Here is a 15,408-nt window from a genome sequence, read left to right as displayed (position 1 = left end):
CCTCCCCTCCCCTCCCCTCCCCTCCCTTTCCTTTTAAGATAGGGACTCGGTTAACTCACACTGGCCTAGGCCTTGAAGAATGGCCTTGAGCTTCCGATTTCCTGCCTCTGCCTTCCAAGTGCTGGGAACTCAGGTGTGAACCTTCACACCTGGCCTATGTGGTGCTGGGGATTGAACCCAGGGCTTTTTGAATGCTAGACAAGCACATCTCCAGCTGAACTATATCCCTAGCATCCTTAACTCTCCTTTTTAAAAATGACCCCTCAGAATTGTGTTAAAATACATGTATTATGAAATGAATTATTTTGTGTCCCCTTTAAGGACACAAGTTAGCAGCCTCAAGTAGCTGTCCTGTTGAGTCCCCACTGGCTCCATCCATCTCCTGGACCGTTATCCTCTCGAAGAGCTGAAAGTCTGTATTGATTAAACAACCAGCCCGCATTTCTCCCTCCTCCCGGCTCCTGGCAGGCGTTCTTTACTTTCTGTCTCTGTGAATTTGGCTTCTACCTTTCCTCCTGCAGAGAAACATTGATAGCTCCCCCTACACAGTTTTGAGATCTCCTCCCATCCTATCTCAATTGGACAACTGTCACGTCCTTCTGGAGTCCTTTATATATCCAAGGGGGATACCTCTCCTCCACAAACGAGGCCTTCTCAGGTGTTATATTGCCAGCAGTATCCATAGCAAGAGCCATTGCGGGCATTTCACAGAGGGGCTGTTTCTTTGTCAACATTAATTCTAAAGCACCATAGAAAGTAGAAAGGAGGTTGATCAAAATTTTTCCCTCAGAAATCTGCCAGGCATGTTTCATATTGGGTACCACCATGCTGTCAGTGAGTCCATCATGACACGTTTTTCTTCCATTGCTATGCCAGGCTATCCATTCTTTATCTAAGCACCATATGAATTAGTTGATTTATTTAAGAGCCATGTAGTATTTATCATTCAGCACTGGAAGCTCACAGGAGAACCAGGGAGCCAGGGCCTATTCAAAGTAGCAAGTTTGGGTCTCTAGCTTCCAGGGACACTTATCCATTGGGAGAAGCTGAACCTTGCAGAACTCAATGACACCAAACTGAACTTCAGCTGTGCCTTGGGTCCATTTGAACTGAGCAGCTGTGATCTTTTTTTCTCGGTGGAAAAATTCACTGGCCATTGCAGCAGCAGAAGCAGCAGCAGCAACACTTGGGCAAAGAGCTAGAAATCCCGCACTGTGCTGACTCGGAGATTTCCCTGCGGACGGTCTCTCACCCACACCACAGGCTCCTTGAAGACAAGGAAAACTCCCTATTCCTCTCAAATGTGTCCTCTACTGTGACCAGAAAGAAGTTTTGTATAGAAAAATACTCAAGTATAGAAACTGGCATGAAGACATGTTCATGTTTGTATGTTAACCACAAGAAGCAAGCTGTACAATAATATGTAGGCTATAACCTCATTTTATTCTCATGCATATTCATGAGAAAGAAAGAAACGGACAGAAATGTCACATTGGTTATCTTTGGGGTGGAAAGTTTAGAATGAATATATGTGTATGTGTATATGTATATGTACATATGTATGTATGTATATATGTATATATGTATATATTTTCACTTCAGGGTTTATCTTCCCCAGACTTTCTACATGGTTCTTTACTAGTTTTGACAGGGAAAAGACTTTCTAAAAATGAAATAAAATTTTAAATCCTTTAAAAAAATTTGCATCCAATGTAATCACAGGAGGAAATCAATTCTAGCCCTGAGGGCAATTAGGAGAACTGGAGTTTGTGTGTCAAAACCAATGGACTTTTCAGTGAGTAAGGCGGCAGCCAGCTGGGGATGGTAGGGGAAGGAGTGTCTTGATGGGTAAGGAAGCGTGTTCTCTATGGCTTAAAACTCAATCTTGGCCTGGAAATAGCTCAGTGGGGAAAGTGGTTGTTTCGAAAAAATGATGACCTGAGTTCAAGCCCCAAACCCACCTAAAAAAGCCAAGTATGGTGGTGCATACTTGCAATCCCAGTGCTGGTAGAGGGCGGGGTGGGATACAGGTACACTCCTGGGGCTCACTGGCCAGCCAGTATAGCCAAACCTATGAGCCCCAGGCCTTTCAGGGATGAGAGACCCTGCTCAAATAACAAGTTGGCTGGCAACTGAAGAATGGTTCTTATTGTTGACCTCTGGAATCTAGATTTTCTCTCTCTCTCTCTCTCTCTCTCTCTCTCTCTCTCTCTCNCTCTCTCTCTCTCTCTCTCTCTCTCTCTCTCTCTCACACACACACACACACACACACACACATACACACACACACACCTTCTTGGAATCTGCTGGAAAGTAGAACTCTTATCAGAGTCCAGCAAATTCTGGGTCAAAGACCTTCCTAGCTTATAGAAGGGACTTTGACTCTGTCCCACATGAATATGAAGTTCTTAGCCACATAGTAGGGCTTCCCAAATGCCCTGACTGATGTGACCCAGGATGGTGGTAACCCCCTGCTTCTTTCTGTTGTGTGAGAACCAGCTTAAGACTGAAAAATTCATCTCTCTTGAGTGGAATGCTGAATAGTCATGAGCTTGGGGGTCAGTTGGTCAAGAGTTCACATCCTGATCCCATTGCCTACCAGCTCTGCCTCAGGATCATCATCTGGAAAATGGGACAATTAGCCTTACACTTCCAGTTTCCCCTGCTTGGGTGGTAATATGCACATGGGGATAATAGTTCAGAACATACGAAGGTATTTCTGTCCTTGCTCAATCTTCTGTTAGCATTAAAGTATGGGATCTGCCTCCCTACAAAGAGTTTCCCCTAACCCTCTGGGCTTAAAGGTCTAAATCATAGTAGTAAGCCAGTCCAGTGTACTGCGTTCTGACTGGTGACCTCCCACCAAACAGGTGTATTAAAATCCTCTTCCTTGGTAACTATGAATGTGAGCTAATTAGAAAATTAAAGACGTAATTAAGTTCAGATGAGGCCACTGGGATGCAGCCTTAATGCAATATGACTGATGTTCTTAGAAGAGGGGGAGAGCCAGACACTGGAGTGGTACTAGGTGAGACAATGGCACCAAAGCCTGGAGCAGGGATACAAGGAGGCCTGCCATGGGCCCCTGAGCTCAGAAGAGCACTGCAGGGTTTTCCCGAGGGAGTACATCTATCCCTGACTTTGACTTTGACTTAGGCCATCTAGTTCTCAGAACTATGAGATGATAAAGTTTTGTCATTTAAATTGTCAAATGTTGTGGCACGCTGTTATGCAACTCTAGGGAATGAACAGGAGGGACAACTTTCAATTGCACTCCTGGGACTGATTTAACCTTTGCTGCACGAGGGGAGACTCCCCTCTCATTTGGCAGTTGAGTTTAGAATCTCTTAGATTGGGGAGTTATGTTGTTTCTTACATTTTACTTAGTCTCTCTCTAGTCTTTCTTTTCTTAGTAGAGGCAAAACTTTTTGGTCTTGGGACTGTTCTTGGTGCTCTTCCTGGAACTTATGCCAGTCCTGCTCTGAGAATCCAGGCTTTGGGACTTTCTTAGGTGGGCTCCCTAACTCTTAGGCTTTTATGGAACTTTCCAATTCTTGTGGTTCTCTGTAGAAACAGAGAGGAAGAAACTCCAGATCCTATAGGGAAAACTCGAAAAGCAAAGCCCTGGTTTCCTTAAGGTTTCTGTCTTATCTGGGTTCAGAGTCTCCCCGGTCCCTGGGGTTCACATAAGGCATGGAGTTGGTTAGAGGCAGAGCTATGCTCAGCTGCCTCAAACTTAATAAAAGTCACCAACTGCTCTCCTGGGATATTTAGAATCCTCTAATACCCAGTGGCAGAAGAAGAGAATGGAGAAAACCAAGGAGTGATCTGGGGGCCGAAGGCAACTCCAGAATGACACCAATCTCTTGCTACTCACTTTTCCTGTCTCGATGGCACAGCCATGCTGACCACAACGACAACACCTGCACAGGGGTTCCCGATAGCCTATCTTTTGCAGCATCAGCAGCACATTCCTAAGAGGATGGCTGAAGGGGTGAAGGATCATCAGGGATGAGGGGGAAGGCTGTAAAAGTTGTCTACTGGACTATTCCAGGTGCTCCTGTCCTCACAAACTGCAGAGGAATCCTCTGGAGCCACCAGATGTTGGGAGCCTGGTTACAAAACCTGCTGTAGTTACTAGCCTAGGAAGTAGCTAGACTGTTTCTCCATCTACATTGTTCCTAGTTAGCTCTGGGTTGGAAGAATGCAAATCGAGCTTCTTTTCTTATTCTAAGATGGCTAAGCATCAGTCTTAAGAGCCTGAGTGGGCAGGAAAGCAGTTTCAGCTTGGACCACTGAAGACAGCCTTGCTCTGAGATGCTAGGCATGAAGCTGGGCTCTTCAGGATTAACAGCAGCTAGTGCTTGAAGAACATCTATTCTATGTAGAGTACCATGGCTTAGCTGCATCACCTCACTTTACCCTACTACCCAATCTTAGGGGGTGGGGCAACTGATTGTACCCATTTCATAGATAATGTGGTAGATGGAATAAAAATGCCTCCATAGGCCCATAAAGGGTAGCACTATTAGGAAGTGTGGCTTGTTGAAGTAGGTGTGGCTTTGTTGGAGGAGGTGTGTCACTGGGGGTGGGCTTTGAGGTCTCAGAAGCTCAAGGCTGGCCCAATGTCTCTGTTACTTCCTGCCACCTGCAGATCCAGAACTCTCAGCTATCTCTCCAGCACCGTGTCTGCCTGCATGCTGCCATGCTTCCTGCCAGCCCCAATGGAATATTTTTCTTTATAGGAGTTGCTGTGGTCATGGTATCTCTTCACAGCAGCAAAGCCCCAAGCAAGACAGATAAGGAGCTGTGGGTATGGTGTGACGAGTCACACCACTAGTAGGGGATATGCTGTGCTTGAGACCCCTCTGACCATCCATGTTTGGATGACAGTGGCCTTGAGGATTCTTTTGTAAACACATTAGGAAGGGAGTTGCCAACAGAAGTAGAGTCTATCTCAACTGGAAGATGACAAGATGGCGCTGGGGTTCCATGAGACCTCCGGGTAAGGCTTGGAGATAGATAAAGATGAAACTGGAGGGGGTGTTGGGGGAATGCCTCAGTAAAGACATGCAAAGCAAGGCTCTTTGACATCTATGGAACCATCAGTGCTGAACTTGGAGGAGCTGGGGAGCCATGTCCCATCTCTTCCTAGTCTCAGAACCCAGCCTGCTTCCTCTCTGCCATGTCCACACGACACAGGGACCCTGAACTCACAAGACTGAAAACACTACCAGAGGAAAGATAGTCCACGGCACGTGTGGGTTGCCTGAGTCACAGAGGTAGTGACAATGTAGAAGAACAAATGATCCCTTAGAACAGCTGGTCCCCGTGTTGCTGAGTCTGTAGGAGCTGCTATGGAGATCTGGGAAGATGACTGCTGGAGTATGGAGGTGACCATTCCTTTTATTTGGGTCACTGGTACCCTCCACTGATGGCAGAACATGCACAGGTAATGTGCAGAGTCCCTGAGCTGTAGTTGGTCTGGGGAAACATTCTTTTCTGGGTTCAAGTTTTCTTATCTATTACAAGAATAGAATACATCTTATTGGTGGGTTCCAAAAGACAGAAAACTGGGGTGGTCCTGATAGAGTCTGACAGAGGGATCTGCCAAATTATTGACTCAATCCTTCTCCATGCACCTCTGTGACTCATGTTGGGCTGTCATAGGCCTCCCTCACCGCAGATTCCCTGGAGCACAGTTTAAAGAGCACTGGGTTTCGGCCATTTGTCCCTTATATGACAGGGATATGGAAGGGGACAGAGTCATCAGAGAAACTTGCTGAGAGTGATCAACTACAAAAGCCATATCAAAAAAGTAGCCAGGGTATGCGAGCAGGAATATTTGTGTTCTTTCAACAGGGTGGACAAAAGGAAAGCAACCTGTGAACCAGAATAACCAAGTGGGCAGTGTGTGTTGGCTGCATAACAGAAAGGACAAAGCCCTGAAGACAGGTGGGAGCACAGGTGCGGGTGGGGTAGGGAGGTGGAGAAGAACTGAGCCTTAGGGAAACTCAACCTAGGAGGCATGTCTCTACACCAGCTCCCTACGGCCCATGGGCTGCAGAAGAGGATTTGGTCTGACCCCATTCATGGTGGTTTGAATATGCTTGGCCCATAGGAAGTGGCACTCTTAGGAGGTGTGGCCTTGTTGGGGGAAGTGTGTCACAATGGGGGTGGGCTTTGAGGTCTTCTAGTGCTCAAGCTCCACCCAGTGAGGAAGAGAGCTTCCTCCTGGCTACCTTTGGATCAAGATGTAGAACTCTCAGCTCCCCCAGAACCATGTCTGCCTGCACACTGCCATGCTTCCTGTCATGATGATAATGAACGGAACCTCTGAAACTGTAAGCCAGTCTCAATTTAAATGTTTCCTTCATAAGAGTTGCCTTGGCCATGGTGTCTCTTCACAGCAATAGAACTCTAAGACAGAATGCATGTCAGGGCCACTCTCAGGTCTTTTGGGAGCTTCTGTAATTCAGTGCTTCGAGAAGGGGCGGTATAGATGGCCGTGCCATTTGATCGCTGCATAATTCTAAAGGTAGACCATTCCACATAGGATTTCTAGTGAATCAGTTATCCTTTCCCAATCATTACACATTGCTAAAGCATTATCTAGATGTCAGAGGAGTATCTTCCTAGTTTGGCTTCTGGTAGACCAGGAGCCCTTAAGAAACTGAGATAGTAGGTGGAACTCCCAAGAGGAGAACAGTGAGCTCAGAGAAGGTCCACCAATCTTAGGCCATAGCCCAGTACCAAGCTGTTCCTTGGTAATAGCCTTTCCCATCCTCATATTCCCACTCTGAGTCAACACCCTCATCCTCCAGGAATGGAGGTGAAACCCACAAAAAAGCAGCCAGGTCCTATAGGCATAGAGGACTCTCTCTGCTAAGATATCAAAACTCGATACAGAAGTCAATGTGGGTTGTTTTGGAGGAACCAAGTGAGCATCCCAGGGTGAGGCTACTGGGGAGGATACAAATGCCTTGAGAGATGCCATGGCAGCTCCAGGCTGTGGGCCTGATGAGGGTGGTGCTATGCATGGGGTGATAGAGGCCAGTGCTGACAGGACAGCTCCTTACTGGACTCCAGAGACACTGCTCACCTCCCCGGGGTGCTATTCACAGACACATGGCCTCTGGTAACACCTAAGAGGGAGATGGAGCACACAGGGTTCTGCCTCAGTTAGGAGGCTTGGAGGGGAGTTCAATCCCATGGCAGGACTGGCCTGAGGCTCCCATAGGAACGACAAACAATCTCCCTTGGGTCCAGTGAGAAACGGCAGCAGCAAAAGAGCCAAAGGTCTGTATAGTTACGAAGATCTTTAAACAGAAGGTGGCTGATGTGAAAATGAGGTGGGACCCAGCCCACAGGAGGGAGGAAAGGGCTGGCCAGTGATGGGAGAAGGCTGAGAATTTTTATTTGTTTCCATTTTTGAGAAAGGGTCTTACATAGCCCTGACTGACCTCATTACGTGATCAAGAGCAACCTTGAAGTTCTGGTCTTCTTTCTCCGATTGGCTGGGATTCTAAGCACGCACTATCAAATCCAGGGCTTCGTGCATGTTAGACAAGCACTCTGCCCACTGAGCTATACTCTTAGCTGCAGGAGACAGGATTTTTAGACATCCTGCTGGGCCAGCCTCTTCCCTGGTCTGCCTCTGGGCTCCAGTGCAGCAGCCTTTCCTTCCATAGATCTGCTGGATCAGCAGCTCTCTAGACTGAGTCTCTCAGCCTGCTGTAGGCAGAAAGAGCTTCTAGCCTGCTGCTACATTCGGTTTGAGAGACTTGAAGGAGATTCCAGTCCCCTGAAAAGGAACTTGCTTAACTCCTCAGTCTCCCTAAGAGATGACACCCCTTTTAACACTCTGCCTATTGTCCTTGAAGGAATGTTTTTTAGAAGCTGGGGTGTTTTTTGTTTTGGTGTGTGTGTGTGTGTGAATCTTCATCTTGCACCTAGGGACAAAAGTACTCATTTAATCCAAGGTCAAGATCAGCTGTGTTCTGGAAGCAAGGCCCTGTCTCAGGCATGAGGGTGGGGGGCAGGTGGAACAGTTCTCGACTCCCCCTGCCCCTGCAGAGCACAGCTACGGCATCAGCCACTAACCTCTCAAGGAGAGACTCAGGCTAGGAGAATCACTAGAAAAATCAGATTCCTGTCCCCATCCCTCATCCCACAGAGGAGGCTGACTTGCCATATACAGTGTTCACCAGCTTCTTAGATGGCTCTAATTTCCAAACTGAAGATTACCGTCCTCTCTATAACACTTCTCTTTCAGTGTCTGGTTAAGTTGGACAACCTCCTGCAAGTTTTACAGTCATTCCAAAGTCTAGCTGCTCCCCTCAGCCATCGACATATAGAGGTAGAGTCAGGGAGGCTGGGAAGTAAGGCAGCCCTGGCTTGGGAGATCAAGATGGAGGTGGGGTAACATGATAAAGAATGTGAGGCCAAGAGTTCAGGCTCTGGGAAAACCATCTTACACAGGGCTAGGGTGGTGGCTGGGACCAGGAAGATATGCTCTTTAGAGCCTGGGATGTTCTGCTTGGACATTTCTCTCCTAAAAGAAGAGAGAAGTATTCCTAAGTGTGGCCCTGGAGACGAGTAGGATATGGAGGACAGAGCCAGAAGGTGACCCAAGGGTGGATGATGGATGGTGGGGGACCCGGGACTGTCTGTTAGGTTCTTTTCCCTACACTTTGATTATCTGAGACAGAGACTCATGTAGCCCAAGCTGTTCTCAGATTTGCTATGTAGCTGAGCAAGACCTTTGACTCTTGCTTCTCCTGCCCCCACCTTCGGAGTGTTTAGATTGCAGGTGTGCATTGCAACACTCAGTGGAACCTAGGATGTCAATGCCAGGCAAATATTCTGTATCAATTTTTTAAAAAGGTAAGATCTTGCTATCTAGGGTGAGTTCAAACTCAAGATCCTCTTGGGATTAGAACTGGGACTATAGACCTGTGACACCACTCCCAGCTATGGCTGAGTTCTGATTGGATGACACAGTGCTTCTATGATGCCCCCCACCCCCTCGCCACACTGTCTTTCAGGTGGCTTGGGGAACGGCCCTAGAGGACCCAGAAGACTGTTTAAGCTGAGGCGGAGCTGAGAGAAGCTCCCCTTCCTTCAAGTGCCCCCTCCTACCCTTCTGACAGCTTACTTAAGGAGAGAAGGTCAATACTAAAACCTGTCTGCTTTAATGTCTTATGACCCTATAAAATGCAGGTTCAGGTGAGCTATGCAAATCCATCCCTTTGGCTAATAGCTTTCAGTTAGGTTTTAATTTAGTGTAACATTATTCCTCAAAGAAGGGGCTTGGGTAGGAGTTCCTGGTTCCTGTTCAGTTTTCTTCTCTGGAGCTGGGCTGGCCTCAGCGCTGGTGCCCCCCTCTCTGACCAGCTCACTTCCCACAGGGATCCAAGTTCTGTTTCTTCGCTGAGCTCTAGAGGGCGCTGTCTCCCAGAGAAGTAGAGAGAATTTATGGGCTATCAGTAGCTGCCATTTTGTGGGGGTAGAGATAGGGGTGGGGTAGGGGGTGGGGTAGGGGGAGTCTTCTCTTTATCAAGAAAGAATTTTAAAGTGTAGTACTATGTTTGCTCATCTACTCATTCATTCATTCATTCATTCATTCATTCACCCCCTCAATTCGTTCAGTCAACTAGCCTATCCTGTGTGCCTCGAACGGAGTTAGACACAGACATAAAATCCCTGCCTTGGCTCCCAGGTAACTCCATAAGGGATTGCATAGACAGTGGCTTCTTTCGGGGTCTCCATTTCACAGATAGGTAAGACAAGGCCCAGAGAGGTGAAGCTACTTCTGTCACACAGAGCTTGTCTCTGGTGTCTCCAAGTCTGGGAATGCTTCTACTGCCAATCCTGGACACCTCTGGCTTCTTTTCAAGCCATAGTGACCTCCTCACTCTCTTCTGAGAGCTGTGTGTGAGGGAGGTGCTGAGCGCCATCCCCACCCTCCCCTTCCCCAGCAGAAAACATTGCTATGGCAACCAGTCCCAAACAGAAACCTCCTTTGGCTTGGAGGTCACATGTTCTCACCTGCTGATGTCTCACCTTTCCACAGCAGGACCTTGAAAAGCCTCAAAGATAACAACACCTAAGATTTTACTGCAGGTCTACCTTGTGCCAACATCTTTTTTTGCTTTATCTTGGACCCACAAGTCCATTTCATAGGTGCAGAAACAGGCCCACAGGGTTAAGCACATTTCTGCAGGTACACAGACAAGATTTCAATTTTCAAATGGGCCATTGAGACCCTACCTTCTCCTCACTCCCCATTTGTGGCCTGCTCTTGGCTGCTACCCAGACCCTGCCTCTTGCTTCTGCTTGACTCTATCCATTGGTTTATAGCTTGACCCTTGATCCTGGGACTGAATGAAGCCATTTTTTTCCTCTCTCAGGTTTGGCACTAATGACATTTTGGATTCTGTGCTGCATGTGTGCGCGTTTTGGGGAGGTATCATTTTGTACACACAAAGTGGCAATTTTGCTGGCCTTTCTCCACAGCATGCAGGTAGTTTTCCAAATAGTGACATCCGAAAATGTTTTTAGGTATGTTCAGGTAGGGGGAATATAGTTTCTAGTTGAGAACCACTCTTTTATAGAAATTAGGATCCAGGGTCAAATTGATAACAGCTCCAGCTCCCATTAGACAGGAGGTAGAGAGGGCAGGATCAGCTACATACAGAGCCCAGTATGTAGCAAGTACTGGTGAATGCATGAATAGTGTCTGTGGCTGTGGAATGTTCTAGATAAAATCCTGATGCTCTGTGTTCCTATACAGATCCTCACAAGTTTGGGCTGCGGTGACTCAGGTTCAGTACTTCTGCTTCCTAAGTCCTCTTGACAATCTCTTAAAAGAGGATCATTATAGGCCTTGAAGACCCTGGGCATTCATGGTCTGTGGATAGCCAGAGAGACCAGAAGGCTAAAGATGGGTTTTCACTAGGCACTGCAGAACTGTCTAGCTTTGCCTCTTTCCTCTTCTTGCTTCTAAAGTCAAATCAATTACATAGACAGGCTGCCCCCTCTCCCTATAGAGGACCCCCTCCCCAGAGACATGACTCCTTTTCTGGGTAGATATCTTAAGAAGAAAAACAGGGAACCTCAAAGGTAAGCAAATAGCCATTTCATGATGTCCAGCCTCACACTCCCCAATCCACCTATTCAGGAGTTTAACAAAAAGCTTCTTTAGGATACACTGTAAGGCCATTGAGGGAGCAGAGCTGCCTTCACACACTCTAGCCAGCCCACAGGGCCCGCCCTCCAACACACACACACACACACACACACACACACACACACACACACACACACACACACGCAGCTGCATACAAGGAGGCTCTGAGTTTTTCAAAGTAAACTCAACCATTTCCGTTCTTGCCCTGGATTCAACTTTTTGAAAAAAGAAACCGTTTTACCAGTTTCCCTACAAATTTCCTCTCTGGTCCGATTCTCTTCTTGCCTGCACTCTCTCTCCAGCTTGCCCCCACCTTTCTCCAGACCTTTCTAACAGGCAGTTAGTCTCCAGGAAGGAGGGTATCATCCTTAAAGGAACCCTATACATCGATTGCGCTCTTATATTCCTGGGACACAGGAGTCGGAGTCCAATTCTGTGACTCCCTGACAGCAGGAAAGAAAAATCCCTGTATCTAAGATGGGTGTCTACACTGTACCCCACTTCTCAAGACAGCACATACCTGTATACAGGGCTGTCTTCCAGCCTTGGGTTCCTTTCTGACACTGAGTCTTCTCTTTATTTGAACTTGTTCTCTTCCCGCCCCCCCCTCCCCCCAGGCTCTATTTCTACTGCCTCCATTCTGGCCAGGTGTTGGCACAGTTGCAGCAAGGACAATCCAGTGCTTGCCACCTGGAGTCACAAGGTCTTTTATTTCCTTTCTGGTTTTGAGTTATATTTGTAGCCCTTGGCTTTTGACAAAGGCTCTCACAATGTAGCTCAGGCTTGCCTTTAACATACTATATACCCCAGGCTGGCTTTAGATTTCCAAATGATGAGCTTATAGTGTGCCATCTCAGTGGGTTGCAACTGATATCTTCCAAGTTTTTATGGACTACAATGTGCAATTATAAATGCAAATATAAAATATATGTCTACTTGCATATATAGTTATGACTATACATACCCGATAGAGCACTGCAAAATGCATAACAGAAACAAAAGTTTCCAGAAATAACACTTGTCCTTACTACATGGGAGGCTCTATAATATTATCTACTATTTCATTAAAGTCTCCACTGTCACGGCATTAGGTTGGATAAATCTTATAGTCAGCCATGGACTCACAATGGCACTCCAAGCCAAAGTCTGTGGGCTTCCCTAGGTTCAGCCAAGGCGCCCCTGATGCCCAACCAGCAGGGCCTGGGAAGGATCCAGTTCTAAAAGGTATCATTAAAAAATCCACACCAAAATTCTGAGACACACAGTCTCTAAGAATGGTCAAAACTGGCACTACTAAGAATTTATAATTTGCAACCCAGTAAAGGAGAAGAACTAAGTCTGTAGAGGGTTTGAAAAGGCACCCACAGCATGTCCCTTAATCTTTGAAGAAACCTTCCCCTGCAGGTCCCCCTTCTTATCCTTTTTAGAGACATGAAGCTGAGCCCCAAGGTGGCTCAGGACCTCAACAGCTCATGAAACATTAAGAGGCTGGGTTCTGACACTAATCTGCCTCCTCGCCATCTCAGGGGGTGGGTTACTTTTTGGGGCCCCTTTTGCTGTTTGGGACATGAGTCCCCTTTACATACTAGGGTGGAGTAATGTTGGGACGCAAGGGGGGCATTCAGGGTACCCGGAGTGTCCAGGGGTAATTACAAACATAAGACAGGAGTCCCATTGTGAACATGATTAAGTATGCTCTTCATGGAAAAATGTGGGAAAAGCCCAATTACTTTATACTAAAATGAAGAATAGGAAACATTCCCCAAGTACTTGTGGGATGGTGGGTGGGTACTGGCCCTTTGCTGGGGTCTTCTCAGCAACTTACTGGGTGGCTGTTGAGCCACCACAGAGCCCAGAGTCTGGCTTCCTCTGAGTGAGAAAGCACACAACGAATGAACAAACCAGTCTTGGCTCTAGAAACACCACATAGTTATATTTAAATTCAACAGGACTTCAGGAATTCCAGCATTTCTAAGAGAGATTTTTCCTCCTCTTTGATAATTCCCTCATCTAAAATGTTTTAAATGGGGCAGGAGGGGTTGCTTAATCTGTAATTTTTTGTTTAGGTGAGTAGAATCTCCTTAGGCTTGGTGACTGCCTGGCCAGCTATCTTCAGAGTGGCCCCCCACCCCCAACTAGCCTTGCCAGGACAAATAGGCAACTAGATGACTCCTTGTCATGGTAACCAGAGGCAAGGAAGAGAGAGGATTAAGGCGGTGACTTCTCTTCCCTTAAATTGGCAGAGAAGCTGACTTCAGACTCAAAAATCTAGACCCTAATTCTGACTCTGTCCCTAAATCAATGACCTGTAAAAAGTCATTACATTGTTGTAGATTCCCTTCCCTAGGTGCCATAGGTGCTTTTCAGGGTCTAGGGTTGCAGACACCAGCCCACTGCAACACCCAGAGGCAGAAGCACCAAGGCAAGCTACCTCACAGAAGATCTTCCCGTTGCCTCCCACTGCCACTCCCCACCCCACAGAACTGGAATTAACGTGCCCACCAAACCTCTGGGACCTGAGATGCTCTATAGAGAGACTAGTGAATGCCCGCTCCAGAGTCCAGCTCCGGGCAGCAGCAAGTCCGAAAAATTTGGGCGGGATTTTTCCTCCTGAAGCAGACAGCCCTCCACACCCACAGCTTACTGACACGCTGTCACCCTCCCACCCAGCTCTGGTATTGGAAGGGTTGCAGAAAAGCGCAGAAATGGAAAAACTTCGGGACCGTCCTGCATCCCCATCTCTTCTTTCCACCTCGACAAACGCCCGATCTCCCCTGGGAGCATTAGCCCTGTCCCAGGCTCAGCTGATATCTTTCCTCCTCTTTCCTACCCCTTTGAGTGTCCTGAGATCCCTGTCATAAATCCAATGGGACCCACGAGTTTTCTCATTCTTTCTCAGGTATCTGCCGCCTATCTGATCAGCTGTTCATGTAACTTTGTTGATTCTCTGGTCAATTGGCCTTCCCAAGAGAAGATGAAAGCCTTATGGGGCGCCCAGAGGAACGGAGTGTGGGGGGGTGCGTTGGGGGTGGGGGAGTGGCAGTGGGACTTGAACCCACATTTCCTTGGCTTTAAAACTGCTTCTCGCTTTACACTTCAGTTTAGCGCCCCCATACCTTAAACTTGAAAAATATCTGGTCTTTCTTAATTCTGTGCAGGAGCCCCTCCACGTGTTCCCATTCACTTTGAGTCCGGGCAGCAGTTGAGTTTGCTCAACTTCCGTGTGCATGCAGCGGAGGTCGTGCGAGTCCCAACACACATACCCAATGTGGGCACCAAGGCACGTCACCCCCAGCACCTAGGCGCCTGTCCTCAGCAGCATTCCCAGATGCCCTGGGGCAGAGCTCCTCTGGAGAGAAGGAGCCTTTTCTTTACCTTGAAGAGTTGGATTTGCTCCTCCAAGAACTTCAGTCCTTTATCCCTGCGAAGCAGCTAGGGATTCCTGGGGGCTGCCAGCCCCGGGTCTTGCTGCGCTGCAGCAGGGATGCTCTGAGCGGGGGGGCCCTGCGAACCCCTTCTCCCGCCGGCGTCTTCTCCGCAAGTCCCCTCGGGCGGTGGCCGCAGTGGTAGCTAGCTGACTAGGTTTCGGAGCAGGGTCGATGGAGGGAAGGGACACAGAAAGGTGCCCGAACTCCCTCGGCACCTGCGACAGATGCTAGCCGGCGAGGATGCGGAGGGAGAGTGAGGGACCTTGAGCCGTTCCGCACGCGTCCTCAGCTCTGTGAGCCCCTCTGGCACCGCGGGGAGGTAGGTGGGCGGGAATGGTGCGCGGTGACACATACATAGGGGCGGGCGGGGGAGGGGAGGGCACACACGAGGGGTGGGGGCGAGCGCACAGGGAAACCCCACCCCCGGGGCCAGTCCGCGGGGGGAGGGGAAGGCAGAAACGTCCGGAGCGCGCCGGACCCGGGCTGGGGACCGCGCTCAGCTGGGGAAGGCTCCGGGCGCGCAGGGCACGAGAGGAGCGCGGACCCCGCAGCTCCTGGGGCCGCGGAGGAAAGCTGTGCGGGCAGCACTGGAGGGCCCGCGTCTGCATTGCGGTCGGCAGCTCCGCAGTCCAGGCGGCCCCGAGGGCTGCGCCCGCAGAGTGCCGAAGGCACCCGGCTCCTGCTGTCAGGGTGGCAATTCAGTGCTGGGGTTGGGGTGGGGGTGTTTCCCTGGTATCTGGAGGCGATTTGCAGCTGATACCCAGAAAGATGCCATCGCACAGGACGACC

The 15,408-nt window shown here is 48.6% G+C and overlaps 1 protein-coding gene across 2 annotated transcripts in view; it reads right to left on the bottom strand.

Moving 5' to 3' along the window:
• The window catches only part of Acan (aggrecan), a 62,407-nt gene extending 47,464 nt beyond the window's left edge, over positions 1-14,943 (bottom strand). For both annotated transcript variants that reach the window (XM_029479825.1, XM_021168172.2), the window contains exon 1: positions 14,567-14,943. The gene's annotated coding sequence lies outside the window, so the exon portion shown is untranslated. The remainder of the gene's footprint in view (positions 1-14,566) is intronic.
• Between the last annotated feature and the right edge of the window lie 465 nt (positions 14,944-15,408).

The sequence above is a fragment of the Mus caroli genome, chromosome 7 (assembly GCF_900094665.2).
Source record: "Mus caroli chromosome 7, CAROLI_EIJ_v1.1, whole genome shotgun sequence".
Classification (NCBI taxonomy): domain Eukaryota; kingdom Metazoa; phylum Chordata; class Mammalia; order Rodentia; family Muridae; genus Mus; species Mus caroli.
Note: the sequence above shows the minus strand (reverse complement) of the source record. Positions and strands in the feature narration are given on the sequence as shown.